The following is an 18,322-nucleotide window of genomic DNA, read 5'->3' on the forward strand; positions in this document are numbered from 1 at the left end:
TGAACTTCATGCTGTAGGCGATGAATGGTCTATCTATATTTAAACAGCATTATAAGTCATTGTTGCCACATTTGAAAATGATAGAAAGCTGAGAGGGAGAGCTAATTTGATTGATGATACAATCACATTTCAAAAGAATCTCCTAACAAGCTGAAATGCCAGATCCAAATACATTTTACACATGCGCACACACACCCTTCTCCAACATGTACTTTTCAAAAAGTTCACTAGTATATAATTCTGTGCTATTTTTCAAGGAAAAACATCTGGGTGGTCCTAGGAGACGATAAGCACATATTAATAGAAATGTAATGACCAGATCAAGTAGGATAGCAATCTCACTGTGCGCTTTCTTGTTGTAGTAATGTCTCCTCAACTTTACCATACCAGCCCTATGATTGTGTTTATCAGGAAATCTAAAACCAAATCTGATCATGACACTACTCTCCTTAAAATTTGTTAAGACTCTCATTTCCAGGCTGGGCATCGTGGCTCATGCCTGTAATCTTAGCACTTTGCAAGGCCAAGGCAGGAGGATTGCTTGAGCCCAGGAGTTTGAGACCAGCCTGGGCAACATAGTGGTGCCCTGTCTCTACAAAAAATAGAAAAAAATAGCTAGGCATAGTTTGTGCCCCTAGTCCCAGCCACTCTGGAGGCTGAGGTGGAAGGATTGCTTGAGCCCAGGAAGTTGAGACTACAGTGAGCTGTGATCACACCACTGCACTCCAGCCTGGGCAAGAGTAAGACCCTGTATCAAAAACAAAACAAACAAACGAAGGACTCTCATTTCCTGCAGGATAACACCCAGACTCCCTAGCCTGGCATATTAGGCCTCTTTCCACCTGCCTGACTTCATCTTGCTCCTCCCCACTCCTTCAAGCTGCAGTTCTTCCCGTGCACCATTCTGGGTTTTACCTGCAGACTTTCCCTCCAAACTGCTCTGTCTGCCTGAAGTAGTAATCTTATCTATGTGGTGAAACTCTACTTATTTTTTAATGCCTGGCTCAACTGTCACATCTTCTATGGAATTCTGAATATTTGTTCCTCCCACAGTCCTACAGTCACTGAGCATCTTGGGGACAGGGACCACTCTTATTCATGATATCTCCACTGCATATGACAGTGCTTATGTACTTAGTAATGTTGACTGAATGCACAGATGAAGGAATAAGCAAGTTGTTAGGACTCAGAGCTCCTGCCTCCTGTTCTTAATACATAGCAGCTTTTTTTCATAAACTTTCTACAAAATAGAAATGCCACATTTACTCATATTTGAATCTTTGTGGCATGAAAATGAAACCTAATCTTAAAACCAATAACCACTTTTATGTTAAGATAAATGCTCAAATTTTGCTGGATCCCCAAAACTCATGGAAATAACAACCACCATTTAATTGGATGCCTGCAATGTGCCAGGCGGTGTGCTGGGACTTTATCAATATCTCATTCAATTCTCATGACAACTCTGTAAGGCAGATCTTATTCCCATTTTACAGAAGCTAAAACTAAAACTCAGGAGAAGTTAAGGAACTTGCTCGGGGTCACACAGCAAGTAAACAGAAGACAGAATTTAGACCTAACCTTGTCTGGTTCCAAAGATCATGCTTTTTCACTCTGCAGTGCTCCCTCTCTCTAAACACATGCTCCAAAGATATATTAAGGTTGATTTAGACCTGTCCGATCTAGAAGCCAAAGCAGGAACATTGCTCAGCCTTGGACCCTCCGACTTCTAGGGGCCAAGGAAAGTGGCAAAAAGGGGTCCAGAAGCTACTCTCATTGTTTTTTAAAAATCTAATAATACGTTTACCTATAGAAAGGCTTAGCAAGCTAACTAAAAAGTCTGTTTTTTGTTTTTTGGAGTTTTTGTTTGTTTGTTTGTTTTGCCTTTGGTTGGAATTTCACTAACTCAGAGCATTATCCTCAGTCATTTCATGTTGGTCAAAGCTGACTGAAAGTTAAAGAGATGTATATTTGATTAATTTTTTTAAATGGGAAAACCCTTTGGTAGAGTAATTTAAAAGATTGTCATTTGCTGAAGTAGGTCCTTGTGAAATGCTACGTGCTTTCATGTGCTATCTTATTTACTCCTCTAAGGTATTATAACACTTGTATATTATATTAACTTTATAATTATAATACCATTTCCCATTTTGAAAATGAGAAAAACAGAGTATTCTAATAAGTTAACCAAGATCACCTAGCTGGTAATTGGCAGAACTGGGATTCAAATTGAGGCATGTCTAATTCCAAAGCTTTCCTACACAGCTCAGTTCTACAAATTAACTGAGGGTTTTTTGTTGTTGTTGTTGTTTGTTTGTTTGTTTTTTAAATAGAGACAGGGTCTCGCTATGTTGCCCGGGCTGGAGTGCATGCAGTGTGATCCCACTGCTGATCAGCATGGGAGTTTTTGACCTGCTCCATTTCCAACCTGGGCTGGTTCACCTCTCCTTAGGCAACCTGGTGGTCTCCCACTCCCAGAAGGTCAACATATTGATGCCGAACTTAGTGTGGACACCAGATTAGCATAGTGCACTACAGCCCCAGAACTCCCGGGCTCAAGTGATCCTCCTGCCTCAGCCTCCTGAGTGGCTGGGACTACAGGCACACTCCAGCACGCCCAGCTAATTGAGGTTCTATTGCGTGGCAGGCACAGGATTCTATGATGAGTAAGATACTGTTCCTGCACTGAAGAGGTTTTTTTTTTTTTTTTTTTTTTTTTTTTTTGAGACGGAGTCTGGCTCTGTTGCCCAGGCTGGAGTGCAGTGGCGCCATCTCAGCTCACTGCAACCTCCGCCTCCTGGGTACAAGCAATTCTCCTGCCTCAGCCTCCCTAGTAGCTGGGATTACAGGCACACACCACTGCGCCCAGCTAATTTTTTTGCATTTTTAGTAGAGACAGGGTCTCACCATGTGGGTCAGGCTGGTCTCAAACTCCTGGCCTCAGGTGATCCGCCCATCTTGGCCTCCCAAAGTGACAGGATTACAGGCGTGAGCCACCACACCATTTGAATCTCTGCTCACTCTATACCAGTTAAGATACCCACATACTTTTCTGTTTCTCTAGTAAGGGGCCTGTTTATTAAAATTAAAAAGTAAGAAAACCATTGCCACAAACTTGTAACTTCTTGACTCCTTCACAGCCCTCTGAATCTATGATCCAAAGTGTTTTAAAATTTTAAGCTTCGAAATATGAGAAATTACCATATTTATACTTCAGTATTTATAATAAGGCTTTAAAAGATATCAGACTTGTTGCTCATGCCTGTAATCCCAGCACTTTGGGAGGCCAAAGTGAAAGGATCTCCTGACTTCAGGAGTTAGAGACCAGCCTGGCAACATAGTGAGACCCTGTGTCTACAAAAAATAAAAATATTAACCAGTCATGGTGGCTCATGCTGGTAGTTCTAGCTATTCGGGAGGTTTAGGTGGGAGGATCTCTTGAGCCTGGGTGGTTGAGGCTGCAGTCAGCCAGGATTGTGCCACTGCACTCCAGCCTGGGTGACAAAACGAGACCTTGCAAAATAATAATAATAATAATACACACATGCATCAGACTTTAATTTTCTGAAATCAATTTTTGGTCCTACAGAAATAATAAGGAACTCATTGATTATTTTTCTTTCTTTTGAGACAGAATCTCACTCTGTCACCCAGGCTGGAGTGCAGTGGCACCATCTCAGCTCACTGCAACCTCTGCCTCCCAGGTTCAAGTGATTCTTGTGCCTTAGCCTCCTGAGTAGCTGAGATTACAGGCAAGTACTACCACACCCAGCTAATTTTTTGTATTTTTACTAGAGACAGGGTTTCACTGTGTTGGCTAGGCTAGTCTTGAACTTCTAACCTCAAGTGATCCACCCACCTTGACCTCCCAAAGTGCTGAGATTACAGGCCTCAGCCACCACGCCCAGCTGACTGATTCTTGATTTAATATGTGTAAAGACTGTGGAGCTCAAATGTACAGGTTTACATATTAACACTTTGATGCAAGGTTTTTGTTTTATTTTTGATTTTTAAAAAATTTTTTAACAGAGTTCAAATTGGGGCACAAGTGCACTCCTTATCTCACAACATTTTAGTAACGCCTAAGGCTTGCCAAATTTATTTTGAAAACTTCAGTCTGCTAGGTCATGAAAACAGCCCCCTATGTTATAAAAACAGTTCCCAAGCCCCCAGTAAGCTCTTGCCTTTATTGCATAAAATGGAATGAACCAAATATTTCTTCCTTTTGCAAGCAAGCCCAAATAAGCATATGGATTGAAGAGTGAAAAAGACAAAACAAAAATACAAGAATAATTAAGCCCCTTACTAAAATGCCTACTCCAATCGCAGGATACAGGCAGTCATGAGTCAACATGTGATCCTAACTAAAGACAAAAACAATTCACTCACAGCAAACCCAGCTGCAGCTAACAACATGAGCAATACCAAGAGCATATCTGAATGCACACATGCCAATAAAGAGACTTTTATGATTTCAGTAGAAAGAACTCCACCTCCGACTCCATTCAGGGCCAAGAGCAGTCAGGCAAATGGAAAAATGTGCTGGAAACAGCGTTGAGACTCTCCAACGAAAACATTCCTTCCCTTGTCATTTTGACTATTTGAGACAGCAGTGCTTTGGAGTTAGAAGATGAAGAGTCAAAGTCATCACTCATCCTCAGGGAAAACACATCCTAGGAATATTTTATTATAATTGCTTTCTGAGATGCTGGGCCACTCCAGGATACATTTACCATTTTCATACCTGAGGGGATATATGTGATGTGTTCTGCCAACCTTGAGTCACCTGGTAAGGGTGTCCGTGGAAGGCACCATTGTTTTCAAGTTTAATTCCTGGCTTAAAAGCCTACATCCCTGTATTATTGACTAAAAGTCAATCAAGTACCCCAATAGGGTGTTCCTGTGTGTGTCTTGTTTTGCTTTTTTTTAAAATCTGACCCCTAAGCAGAGAAGCTGTGCTAAGGTTGGAGAAGTTTTTAATTATACTCCAAAAAAAAAAAAAAAGTAGAATAAAACAGAGAGGAAGTGCTAGCAAACAGCAGCTCAGTGTAAACCTTTTAAATCCAGCCTCTTTGTAGGTTAGAGATTTTTGTTTCTTTATTCCTTTATTTCCGTAGATTCAAGATCCAATTCCTAAGCTTCCTAGTCGAGTTGCAGAGGGAATTAAGCTTATTGGGAGAACCACATAGTTGGGTCCTATATGTTTGGATGGCAGTCATAACAGCTGTCAGAATTCCTCTTTATTAGTTGCTTTTAGGATTGTCCTAAGTATCATAGGTTCTCTAAGTTTTTTTTTTTTTCAAAACTCATCCTTTATTTAAAAAAAAAGTTTGTCCATATATTGCTTGCTTGTTACAAATTGTCTACTCCTCCTTCATGGAAAATTCAACAATGTCAGTATCAGGGCCATGGTTTTTATTCTCCATTCAGCATCTTTCTATGACATTCATTTTAATAAATATAAGTAACTTTGCATTTGGGTCATACCTATCTACAGTAGCTATCTGTGTTAAAATTATCATATTGATCACTTTCAAAGCCACCCAGGAAGGCAAAAACAAGGACTCACAGACTCAAGAAGAGGAAATGACAAAGCTTGAGACAAATTCCAAAGGTAGATCAAGTTTGTGTGAACATACAATCTGAATCCAGGTCTGACAGCTGGCCATACAAAGTCATACTTTCCCCACATCCCTCCTCTTTGATAGGCATTGTCATCTAGAGCAATAGCCTCGAAATAGACTGAACACCGCGGCCCATAGCTTAACTCCGTTCCACCCTCTATTTCAAAGTAAACTTGGGCTAGGAATGGTGGCTGACACCTGTAATCCCAGCACTTTGGGAGGCCAAGGCAGGCGGATCACCTCAGGTCAGGAGTTCGAGACCAGCCTGGCCAACATGGTGAAACCTCCGTCTCTACTAAAAATACAAAAATTAGCCGGGCATGGTGGCATGAGCCTGTAATCTCAGCTATTCAGAGGCTGAGCCAGGAGGATTGCTTGAACCTGGGAGGTGGAGGTTGCAGTGAGCCGAGATTGCACCACTGCACTCCAGCCTGGGCAACAGAGCGAGACTTTGTCTCGAACAAACAAAGTAAACTTGGAGTGGGGCCTGTGCAAGTTTTATTTTTTTATTTTAATTTTTTTGACTCATACTTTAGCTTCTTTATCCATTAAAGGGGATAATCCCACCCATTCGCCTGTTTCACAGGCATTTTTAGGGTCAAATGAGGTATTTAAAAGGGCTTTTAAAAAAGTGAGGGCTTACTATCATGGTGGGCAGAATAATGATCCCCCAGAGATGTCTACATCCTAATCCCTAGAAACTATGAATAGGTTACATGCAAAAGGGAATCTAGTTTGCAGATGGAACTGAGCTTGCCATTCAGCTGACTTTAAAATAAGGAGAGTATCTTGGATTATCCGATGCAATCACAAGAGGACTGAAATGAGGAAGAGGGAGGCAGAAGAGTGAATGTCAGAGTGATGTGATGTGAGAAAGGCCCGACCAGCTATGACTGGCTTTGAAGAAGGAACAGGCCATGAAACAAGGAATGTGGTGGCAAAAGGTAAGAAAATGGATTCTCCTTGAGCCTCCAGAAAGATGCACAGCCCTGCTGACACCTTGATTTTAGACCAGTGAGATCCATTTTGTTCTTCTGACTTCCAGGACTATAAGATAATAAATATGCATGGTTTTAAGCCACTAAGTTTGTGGTAATTTGTTACATAGCCATTGGAAAGTAACACAATTATTAAGATGATTGAACTGCCAAGGACTGAAACAAGTTCTAGATGGATTCTGAGAGCTGAGTGAAATACACTGAGCAGCTCCCTGACCCCACATCACCCCCTTTACCCCCCAGTGTCTGCCTTGTAGGTCAGCAAAGCGCATCCACAAGAGAAAGACAGCAGGTCCGGCAGGAGCACAGCAGCCAACCTGAGAGTGATGTAGCTGGGATTGGAGCTGTCCCTGGGATACCTGAGTAAGGGCCCATGCTAAAAATGACAGGAAGCTCATATCTGTCCCATATATTCGATGGGAACACCACCACTGTTACCAAAGTAGGCAGATGATCCTTGCATCCTGTCCCTTCCACTAGAACAGCATCCACTTTGTCTCTTTTCATTCCCTCTATTTTCAGTCTCCTCCAGGCTTCTCCAAACTAATTTCCCTGTTAGCTGGAGTTGGAGCTAGCCAAGAGTCTACCAAATCCCCTAGGGCCAAATTCCCAGGAACACCTCTGTGAGTCAGGTTCCAGATTCACAAACAGGGAAAAGTAACTGAGCAACTTCATTCTTACTCTATTCTTGCTGGAAGATCATTCCTACTTCACATACATCTCATCAGAGGGCCTCCAGGGACAGAGGCAGAGCAAATGCCAGATTTTAAAATTATTTTCCTCTGGCTGTGCATTAACATTCTATTTCAGTCTTGACCCAAAGCCTGCTCAAGATATAAAGCTTGAGGGGAATTCCAAAGGTGGATCAGAGCCAAACTGATTTTTGTCCACATCTTCAGGCCCCAGTTCTCCCTCACCTCCAGCAGCCTTATCATTAGAATGAAAATCCTGCCCTGGAGGGTCCCCTATTCCTGCAGATTTACAGGCACCCAGCACCCCATCCAGGCCTGAACCATTCTTTCCTGGTCAATTTAGCTTCCACAGGAGCGTCCACTCTGACCCACATTCCTGGAACGATTTCTTTTGCAAATCAGCAGGTTTTAAGCAAACAAGGGCACATTTCAGGACATTGAACTATGCAATTAGCTGAGGGTAAATTTGGCAACGCATCTGGTCTGCTTACTAAAATGGAAATGGGGGAAAAAAAAGCACAGTTTTTAAAATTAAACATTCACTTTGTAAGGTCAATTCCGTGCAAATCTTCTTGAAATGACACAGGCACTGGCTCTGTACAAGAGGGTGGAGGGACTAGGATTCTTGGGGCTGTTCAGGAGCACCGTTCACTGATTGGGGCAGACACTGAACATGAGACAAGCATAATTCAGCGGTGCCAAAGAATGACAGCAAATAACCAGTTGTCTTCTGTTGGTGTCTCCAAAATCAACTTTCAGTAGGTTTTCACATTTTACTAAGTTTGAGCAGTAAAACTGCTAAAAGGATACATTGTGTTAATCAAATTAAAGGTATACTTCCTGATCTCTTGGGTCTTAGAACCTGTATCTTATATTAAAAGCTGCGTCCCACTCTTCTGTTGTATAAAGCAAGGTCAAAAGCACAGGCCAATAAGACTATAAAAGGGTAAAGTCGTGGTGGAAAATATACTCATTATTAGACCTTTTGAGCTACTTCCATTTCATGAATATTTTTGTTGAAGTTTTATCATCTCCTCTGAGAATTAGAAAGGCCAGTTTGAGATATTATTTCCAAAGACTAGAGTAAGATAATACATATACAAGCAGGACAATCAGGGAAGTAGGTTTTCGGGAGAAAGAAGTGGGGGAAGAAATAAGGGAATGTAGAAGTCTAATCAATGTTATCATTTCCCCACTTTTACAGCAGTGGCATCCTCTGATGCAATAGACATTATGAATCAAGCTGGGCGTGGTAGCTTACGCCTATAATCCTAGCACTTTGGGAGGCCAAGGCAGGAGGATCACTTGAGCCAGGAGTTCAAGACCAGCCTGCGCAACATGGTGAAACCCCATCTCTACAAAAAATACCCAAAAAATTAGCCGGGCGTGGTGGCACACACCTGTAGTCCCAGCTACTCAGGAGGCTAGGGTGGGAGGACTCCTTGAGCCTGGGGGGCGGAGGTTGCAGTAAGCTGAGATCATGCCATTGCTCTCCAGCCTGGGTGACAGGTGAAACCCTGTCTCAAAAAACAAAAAAAATTATGAATTAGTTGGGAAAGCCATGACTGCTCTTCATTTATATCTCATTCTGCTTGTCTGAGGAATTTTTATGTAATTCTCCACCAGCTCACTCTATAGTATGACCATCCATTTTGGTCAAAGCTGAACTATTCCAAACAATATGGAAAACAGGAGTAAAAACAGGATTTCAGTAGTGACAAATACAGACTTGAAGCCATGAGAACATATCAAAACCCTCAAATAGAAGCTGGAAACCATGAAGAGTTTACATAACATAAAGGGTCTTAGTGGGCCACAAACTGAACGAAAGTCAGCAGGTCTTAGAAGAGCAAGGATAATCCTTGGGAGGCTAGAAACAAGACCAGAACATGGGTGCACTGCATGTAATTGGGGAAGTTAGCTGCTAGCTCCATGTGACCATTTTTAATTTAAAAATTAATTAAATGTAAATAAAAGTATAAATTCAGTTCCTTGGTCACACACATCACCTTTCAAATGCTCAGCAGTCTCCTGTGGCTGATAGTGGCTGATAAGAGAAAGACAGCAAGACAGTAGGTCCAGCAGGAACATGGCAGCCAACCAGAGTGTGGCATAGCTGGAATCGGAGCTGCTCCCAGGAACCCTGAGAAGGGGCCCATGCTAAAAATGACAGGAGGCTCATATGCATCCCAACTGTTCAATGGGAACATCCCCTAACCCCTGGAACAGGAAAGCGCAGATATAGGTTCCCACCATTGCGGAAAGTTCTAATGGATGGTGCTACTCTAGAGAAAGAGGGCCCTGCAGATGGTCTGGAAAGACACCAACCAAATCATTGGGAAATGAAACTTTGAAAAATGCAATAAAAGTGAAATTAACTTTCTTAAGCTTTGAAGGGAAAATGGTGAAGAGTGGCTTTAGGCTTTAAAATGGTGATAACTGTTGAGTGAAGACCAGATGTTTTCCGCTTGTTTGAAGAGCTAAGGCAGGAAATTTTAACTTAGTCATAGAGAAACTCTCCTTTCCTTGTGAGGTGACTGGATGCTGGAATGGGAAGGAACACTTTCAAATCTGTATCGTAGGCCGGGTGTGGTGGCTCACACCTGTAATCCCAGTGCTTTGGGAGGCCGAGGCAGGTGGATCATCTGAGGTCAGGAGATCAAGACCAGCCTGGCCAACATGGTGAAACCCCCGTCTCTCCTAAAAATACAAAAATTAGCCGGGCACGGTGGCACGTGCCTGTAATCCGAGCTACTCGGGAGGCTGAGGCAGGAAAATTACTTGAACCCAGGAGGCGGAGGTTGCAGTGAGCTGAGATCCTGCCATTGCATTCCAGCCTGGGTGACAAGAGTGAACTTGTCTCAAAAAAAAAAAAAAAAGTATCCTGGGAAATACATAAAAATAAGGTAGCAACTTAACATCTAGGGTTTAGGATTTGGGGGACTGACTAGAATGAACTTCACCTTAATCATCTATTTGCTTTGTCTGTTCAAGGCCTCCATACGGAGAATGCAAATAACAGGCATAAATAAGGAAGGACTGCTGCATGAATCCCAGAGGTTTTTGCTTTGCTTGCCTTTTCCTACAGAGCCTGTAATCCCAAAACAAAGCCTTCACTCTTGACCTCAAAATCTAGCCACTTTTGCTTCACCCCACAATTTCCTTTGTTTCCAAAGGGAATTAGAAAAGCTCCCCTCAAACTTTCCTTCAAGCAGCTTTTTCCATCTTTATTGAGAAGCTCCAGAGACAGAGCCTGCTGTAAGCCCAGATGTGCTGACTAAATTAGCATGGTTATGGCATGATGCAGCAGTTAAGAGCCTACACTTTGGAATCAGACAGCCCTGGATTTGAGTTCCAGTACTTCCTCTTAACTAGCTGGGTAACCTTGGGCAAGTCACTTAACCTTCGTATTAGACATAACTCTCTTGATTTCAAGTTACATTTTCTTCAGAAGAATTGAAAGTTGATTGGTTTATGTACTTGGAAAACCCAAGGGGTCTGCTCCCCATGCATACGGAATCTACATTTTGGGATCCCTTACAATACTCCTCTTCTGATACCAATTTGTTTATTAGTCTCTTTTTAGCAACTGACGAAACTCCAACCCAATCTAGCTTCAGCAAATATAAAGTTTATAGGCTTATGCAACCTGGGTGATTCAAGAGCACAGAAAACTTCAGGCATGGCTGCATCAAGGGGCCTAAATAATCTTTTTTTTCTACCCTTCAGATGAGCGTGCTCAACATGTTGAGAATGGTGACCACCAGAAGCCCCAGACTTACCTCACAACTTTCAGGAGACAAGGATCACATCTTCCCTGGTAGAAAAGCTCTAGGGAAGTTTCTGTTTGACCCAGCCTGGGTCAAGGCCTATCGATGGACCATTCATTGTGACCAACAGAATAAGATGTTCTGACTGACCAAGCCTGGATACATGTTCATCCCTCTGACTAAGGGTAGACTGAATAATTTAAACTGCACTGGATGAGTTCCCCACAGGAAAGCGGTTTTGGGTTCCAGATGGTACATAACAACATGCTCACTACAACTTCCCAGTCTCCATTTCCTCACCTGTCAAACAGGGATAGAATACTTTTCTCACAGGATGAGGATGAGATTAAATAACTTATATAAAGGCATCTGGAACACTGCTCAAATGATGGTAGCTAATATTTTGCCGAACAATAATTTACTATTATTTTGTTTAGGACATGTGGTGGCTTTGTAATATGTCAGCTTGGCTAGGCTGAACTACATTTCACAGAATTCCCTTTCCTATATGTTTCTGGTTAGGCTGTGCCAATTGAGAAACTCGTGTGTGAGATTTGGAAGTTAAGCAGCAGCCATTTTGTCACTCACAAAGGTTATCCTTTATCCACTGGTTCACTTTGTTGGTAAGGAGTAGTGGTCAAGTCTACAGCAGTTCTACCTTCCCCTGGGTCCTTCTTCAGCTTCTCCAACTTCCAGGCTAAATGTGTGTTTAGTTCCATGACAGAGGATGCCAGCTTTTCTGAAGGACACACAAACCATCCAGTCAGCAGTGGTGGAACTGACACTGATTTCTATCCTTCCTCATAGGTTCCACTTTACGCTTGTAGGTTCCAGCTTGTCCTTTTTCTCACCTGCACTTGCCAACTATCTTTTCCAAGGACTTCAAACTCCATCACTAGACACAAAGACGATAGCCTCACAGACTCTTTAACCAGCTCCCATAATTGTAGAAGGCTAAATGCTCCCCCCTTACACACACACACACACACACACACACACACACACCCCTTTAAGGGGTTCTGTTTTTCTCATTAGACTCTGACTAATAAAACCAGACCCATCCCTTCATGACAGAAACTCTCCGTAAATTATGTATAGAGGGAAAGTGCCTCAACACAATAAAGGCCATGTGTGACAAACCCACAGCTAACATTATATTGAACCAGGAATAGCGGCAAGTTTTTTTGCTAAGAACTAGAACAAGACAAGGATGCCTACTCTCACCACTCTTATTCAACATAGTACTGGAAGTCCTAGCTGAGCAATTAGTCAAGAGAAAAAAAAAAATAAAGGGCATCCAAATTAGAGAGGAGGAAGTCAGTTGCAGACAACGTGATCTTACATATAGAAAAACCTGTAGACTCTGCCAAAAACCTCTCAGAACTGATGAAATAATTCAGTAAAGTTGCAGGGTACAAAATAAATATTCAAAAATCAGTAATGTTTCTATATGCAATGAACAAGCTGAAAAAGAAATCAGGAAAGCAATCCATTTACAATAGTTACAAAACAAAAAACAACAACAAAAAAACACAAAACCTGGGAATAAAGTTAACCAAGGAGGCAAAAGACTTCTACAGGGAAAACTACAAAACTGACGAAATAAAGAGAATACAAAAAAATAAAAAATCAAAAGACATCTCATGATCATGGTTTAGAAGAATATTGGAATTAATACTGTTAAAATGACCATACTACTCCAAGCAACCTATAGATTCAATGCAATCCCTATCAAAATACCAATGACATACTCCACAGAAATGGAAAAAAAAAATCTTACAATTTGTATGGAGCCACAAAAAACCCTGAATAGCCTCCTCAGGGAAAAGTAATCCTCAACAAAAAGAACAAAGCTGGAAGCATAATACTACCAGTCCTGCAAATATTCAAAGCTGTAGTAACCAAAACAGAATGGTATTGGCATAAAAACAGACACATAGATCCATGGCACAGAATAGAGAACCTAGAAATGAGTCCATGTATCTATAGCCAGTAGATTTTTTTTACGAAGGGGCCAAGAACACTTACTGGGGAAAGGACAGTCTTTTCAATAAAAGGTGCTGGTAAAACCAGATATCCATATGCAGAAGAATGAAACTAGACCCCTACATCTCACCCTTAATCAAAAAGTGGATCTGAGACCTAAATCTAAAACCTGAAACTATAAAACTACTAGAAGAAAACATAGAGGAAACAACTTAGAACATTGATCTGGGCAAATATTTCTTAAGTAAAACCTCAAAAAGAACAGATAACCAAAGTAAAAAGTAACAAATGGGATCACATCAAGTTGAAAAGGCTTCTGTACAGCAAAGAAAACGACAGACTGAAAGGACAATCTAAAGAATGGGAGAAAATATTTCCAAACTATTCACAATGGAGGAGAAGTAATATCCAGAATACACAAGAAACTCAAATATCTCAACGGAAAAAAAAAAATTTTTTTTGATTAAAAAATGGGCAAATGATCTGAGTAGACATTTCTCAAAAGAAGACTTACAAATAGCCAACAAAGAAAGACATGAAAAAAATGTTCAACGTCACTAATCATCAGGGAAATAAAAATCAAAACCACAATGAGATATCATCTCACTCCGGTTAGAGTGGCTATTATCAAAAAGACAAAAAATAGCAAATGCTGGCAAAGATGCAGAGAAAAGAGAACCCTTATACACTGTCAGTGGGTAAACTAATAAAACTACTATGCAGAATAGTATGGAGATTCCTCAAAAAACTACAAATAAAACTATCATATGATCCAGCAATCCCATCCCATTACTGGAAATTTATCTTTTTTTTTTTTTTTTTTTTTTGAGACAGGGTCTCACTCTGTCACTAACTCACGGTGGAGTGCAGTGGCATGACCTCAGCTCACTACAGCCTCAACAGCCTGTGCTCAAGCGATACTCCTACCTCAGCTTCCCAAGTAGCTGGAATTATAGGCATGTGCCACCACACATGGCTAATTATTTTTATTTTTTGTAGAGATGGGGTTTTGCCATGTTGCCCAGGCTGGTCTCAAACTCCTGGGCTCAAGCAATCTGCTGGCCTCGGCCTCCCAAACTGCAGGGATTACAGGCATGAGCCACTGTGCCCAGCCCCACTACTGGGAATTTATACAAAGGAAAGGAAATCAGTATATCAGAGACATCCACACCCCCATGTTTATTGCAGCACTATTCACAATAGCCAAGATATGAAGATATGGAATCAACCTAGGTGTCCAACAACGGATGAATGGGTAAAGAAAATGTGGTATATATACATCAGGAATACTAGTTAGCTATAAAAAAAAGAATGAAATTCTGTCATTCACAGCAACATGGATGGAACTGGAGGACATTATGTTTAGTGAATAAGCCAGGCACAGAAAGTTAAACACTCTCCCTGCATGTCCCCCTTCATATTGGAAGCTAAGAAAAAGTTGATCTCATAGAAGTAAAAAGTGGAAGGAAGGATACCAGAGGCTGAGAAGGGTAGGGGAAAGACAGTGATAAGCAGAGATTTGTTAAAGGATACAAAATTACAGCTAGATAGGAGGACTAAGTTCTAGTGTTCTCTGCCAGTGCAGAATGACTATAGTTAACAATAATATATAGTTTCAAACAGCTAGAAGGAGAATAGCGAATGTTCCCAACACGAAGAAATGATACATGTTTGAGATGACGCATATGCTAATTACCCTGATCACTATACATTATATGTATCAAAACATCACTATGTACCCCAGAAATATGTATAATCATTATATGTCAATTTTTTAAAAGCCCAGAATCTAAGTTTTCTAAACTCCCCCCAATCTCCCTTTTGGGCTCCTTTTTGGGAAAGAAGACCCTTTGGGAATTGTTTCAAAGGAAGCATAAATTAGGATAGAACTAGAGCTAATAGTTACGGTAAACTTCAAAATAATAATTTTTAAAACTTATCTTTTAATTTTTTTTAAATAAAGAAAGCTAGAAAAATAAAAATACCACAGCACTAACCACAACCTACCAGAAGCATAGTACATGAAATAAATGGGACCAGCATCTTCTGTTATTCATCCAGCATTGGCTCAGACTTACCCAAGGTCAGTGGCAAAGCCAGTGCAAGAAGCAACAAGATGCCTGAGCCAAAAGGAAGAGTTCAATTGTTTAAATCAAGCAAGAGCCCTTTTCAGTCTAGTTGCCTCAAAATTTAAGGAGTGAGGGTGTCCATCACATCCACGTGTGCAGGATGGGTATTTCTTGCCATGTGCCTTTCTGCATGCAGAGCTTGGGCTGGGTCTCCTGTGGCAGCTGCTCAGGACAGTGTTCTCTGAACTTCCTCATTCCTGCCTTCTCTATACAGGAAGCAACAAAGCAGTACATGTTGCTCCCTTCCCTGAGCTGCAGGGAACTCGTTACAAGCAACACTGGCTAAGAAAGGAAGCATTTCCATCCTGTCACATGAACTGAGATGGATTCAGGAAAACATGAGTTCATGTTGTGGCTCCGTCAAGGCATCCCTCAGGATAGGGAGACTCATTGGCGCTTTGACCCTTTTCCCAACTCTGTCTACAAATCTGTCTTCCTTGGACCTGCCTACATGAAATGCTACCACTAGAGTCATTTATTTTAGGCCCAAATTACAACCATGTGAGATAGTTTAATCATCTTTTTGCCTTGAAACAGTAAGTAGAGATCCTCCCAGTAAAGATTGGGAGGTTTAATGGCAATTGGTGGGACTACTGGGGAGCTGTAGGATCCAGGCAGTAGGGCAGGGGAGCCCCACAGAAAGGCGGTGAAGCAGTGGGAGTTCCAGGAGCTGCCACTACATGAGTGCCTTAAAGTTTGCAGGTCAGGGGGCCCCTCAAGGTAGGAGACAGCAGATAAAGGAATGTAGAGATGCTCTGAAGTTTTCTCTGCCACAGCTTGGCCTAAGGCCACGTACCCTTCCTGTGTTTGTATCTCAGTCATTCCAAGGGTCAAGTCAGGAAGGGGCCTGGCCCACATTCTGTGTGATAATAGATCAGATACCTCTGGTGTTCTGCCTCCCATCTCAGCCTCACCCCTGATTCTAACTGCAGTCTATGCTGGCCTCATCCTGACAGCCTCTTGCCTTAAGAGCCAGCCCATGTATTTTGCTTTCTCTATTTTGGGATTTCTACAATGCTGTGGACACTAATGGGAGCCCACTTAGCACTCGCATATGTACAGCTCTGACTGTGAGGGAGTTAATGGCTCCAGTGTAACCCTCAAACAGGGGCCAGTGGGAGCTGCAGATGAATGCCTCTTCTGGTTGACCATCAGATAGACAACCCTGAGAGATTTTTTTGTTTGTTTTGAGACGGAGTCTCGCTCTGTCGCCCAGGCTGGAGTACAGTGGTGTGATCCTAGCTCACTGCAACCTCCGCCTCCTGGGTTCAAGCAATTCTCCTGCCTCAGCCTCTCAAGTAGCTGGGATTACAGGTGCCTGCCACTACGCCAGGCTAATTTTTGTATTTTTAGTAGAGATGGGGTTTCACTATGTTGGCCAGGCTGGTCTCAAACTCCCGACCTCAGGTGATCTTCCCGCCTCAGCCTCCCAAAGTGCTGGGATTACAGACGTGAGCCACTGCTCCCGGCTGTGAGAGAAGGTCCTGGGAGGGATTAAGCTGCAGTTGCTCAGCAATGGCCTCAATAACACACCGTATGTTGACTATCCCTCCTTCCCTCTCTCTCCCCAGTCCCTCACTTCTGCCCCCTAGGATCACCTCCCAAAGAACTTCCAAATAAACCACCTGCACACCATCCCTTATCTGGGGCTCAACTCTCCAGGGAGGACACAGGATAGGAAAGATAACATTCTTCTGTAACCCCAATAAATGCCAGGGCCTTGTGGGGCTCAGTCTCAGCAGGAAGTCCAATACACAGCTCAGCAAGCAATAAAGCTTTTATAAAAAGGAATTTCAGTCTTTAACATTCATAGAGATATGTCAAAAAGCATCCAACAATTTCTAAATTCCCCTTGTCCAGGCCCCAAACCATCTCACAGCTATTCCAGACCCCTTTGGATACCATTCTTGCTCTTCTTCTTTTCCATCTCTTTTAATATATGAATGCATTTCACTTCCCTAGCTTAAATACATACAGATAGTCCCTGATTTATGATGGTGCAACTTAGGATTTTTCAACTTTACAATGGGTTTATCAGGGTATCAGATGCATTTTTTACTTCAATATTTTTTACTTACAATGGGTTTATCAGGGTGTAGCTCCATCATAAGCTGAAGAGTGCCTGTATCCACATAGCCTCCTGCTCCTGTCTTTCTGCAGAAGCTGTTGTGAATCTGCATCACTGAAGAGCAGCCATCTTCTTACCTGGTGGTAGTGGAAGGCTGAGGGACTGCTGCCTCCCACCAATGCCCTCCCTGTCTGGTTTTTGGATAAGAGTCAGGCTGCAAGCTTCCAGAGCATCACAGTAGATGCTGCATAGTGCTTAGAGTGAAGCCCACAGCAAACCTGCAGGGAGCCAGCCTTTTTCTGCAACAACATACATAGAAAATGGGCATTTTTGTGCCCTATATTCAAGAAAATGGATACAACTGCCACCCCAAGAGCTGAGGGGCTCCCTATCTTATTTGACAAAGCATGACCCCCTTGCAGCACATCAGTGGGCTGACCGCCCCCAGTGGGAAGGCTGCTTGCTGGGCACGCAGGCAGTGGCCAGAGCTCTGACACCGTGGTAGGTCCTGGGAACACATTGAGCTGGCTCCCTCTCCCTCAGCTTCTAATGAACACGAGCATTGGCTTGACATTTTCCTGCACATTCTTACATTTGCCAACTGCCTCCCCGCCCCCATCCACACATTCCACAACATGGCAATTAATTGTTCTCTGCTGTTCAGCAGCATTGGTCTGCACAGCCGCAAGTGTAGTCATGTTTTGTTCCTGATTTAATCAGTGGCTATCCCTGACTGTCCCTCAAAAAACAGACAAAACCAGCCAGCTGCAGACCCAGCTGTCAGCGAGCCCGACACTGGCATTCAAGTGGCCGCAAGAGAACCCATACAGTGCCCAGAGAGAGCCCATTCTTTTCTTTTCTCCTCTTTACAATTGACAGGCTCTGAGAAAGGAAACGTGAGCTCTGGGCTTGGCAGCAGGGCAGGAGGCTCTTGTTAACAGCTTGCCTTCCTGTTTATATGGGGTCTGGCAAAACTGTTAATTTCTCTCACGGAGGTGACAAATGGGAAACCCAGAACCGCCAGGGAGCAGCAGCCTAGAAAACAGCCCAGGCGT

The 18,322-nt window shown here is 42.5% G+C and overlaps 1 long non-coding RNA gene across 1 annotated transcript in view; it reads right to left on the minus strand.

Moving 5' to 3' along the window:
• Positions 1–17,497, minus strand: part of LOC117979162 (uncharacterized) — an 82,051-nt gene extending 64,554 nt beyond the window's left edge. Inside the window, exon 1 of the long non-coding RNA XR_004669847.3 lies at positions 17,278–17,497. This is a non-coding gene — a long non-coding RNA (uncharacterized LOC117979162). The remainder of the gene's footprint in view (positions 1–17,277) is intronic.
• Positions 17,498–18,322: the final 825 nt, after the last annotated feature.

Source organism: Pan paniscus, chromosome 12 (assembly GCF_029289425.2).
Source record: "Pan paniscus chromosome 12, NHGRI_mPanPan1-v2.0_pri, whole genome shotgun sequence".
Classification (NCBI taxonomy): Eukaryota; Metazoa; Chordata; class Mammalia; order Primates; family Hominidae; genus Pan; species Pan paniscus.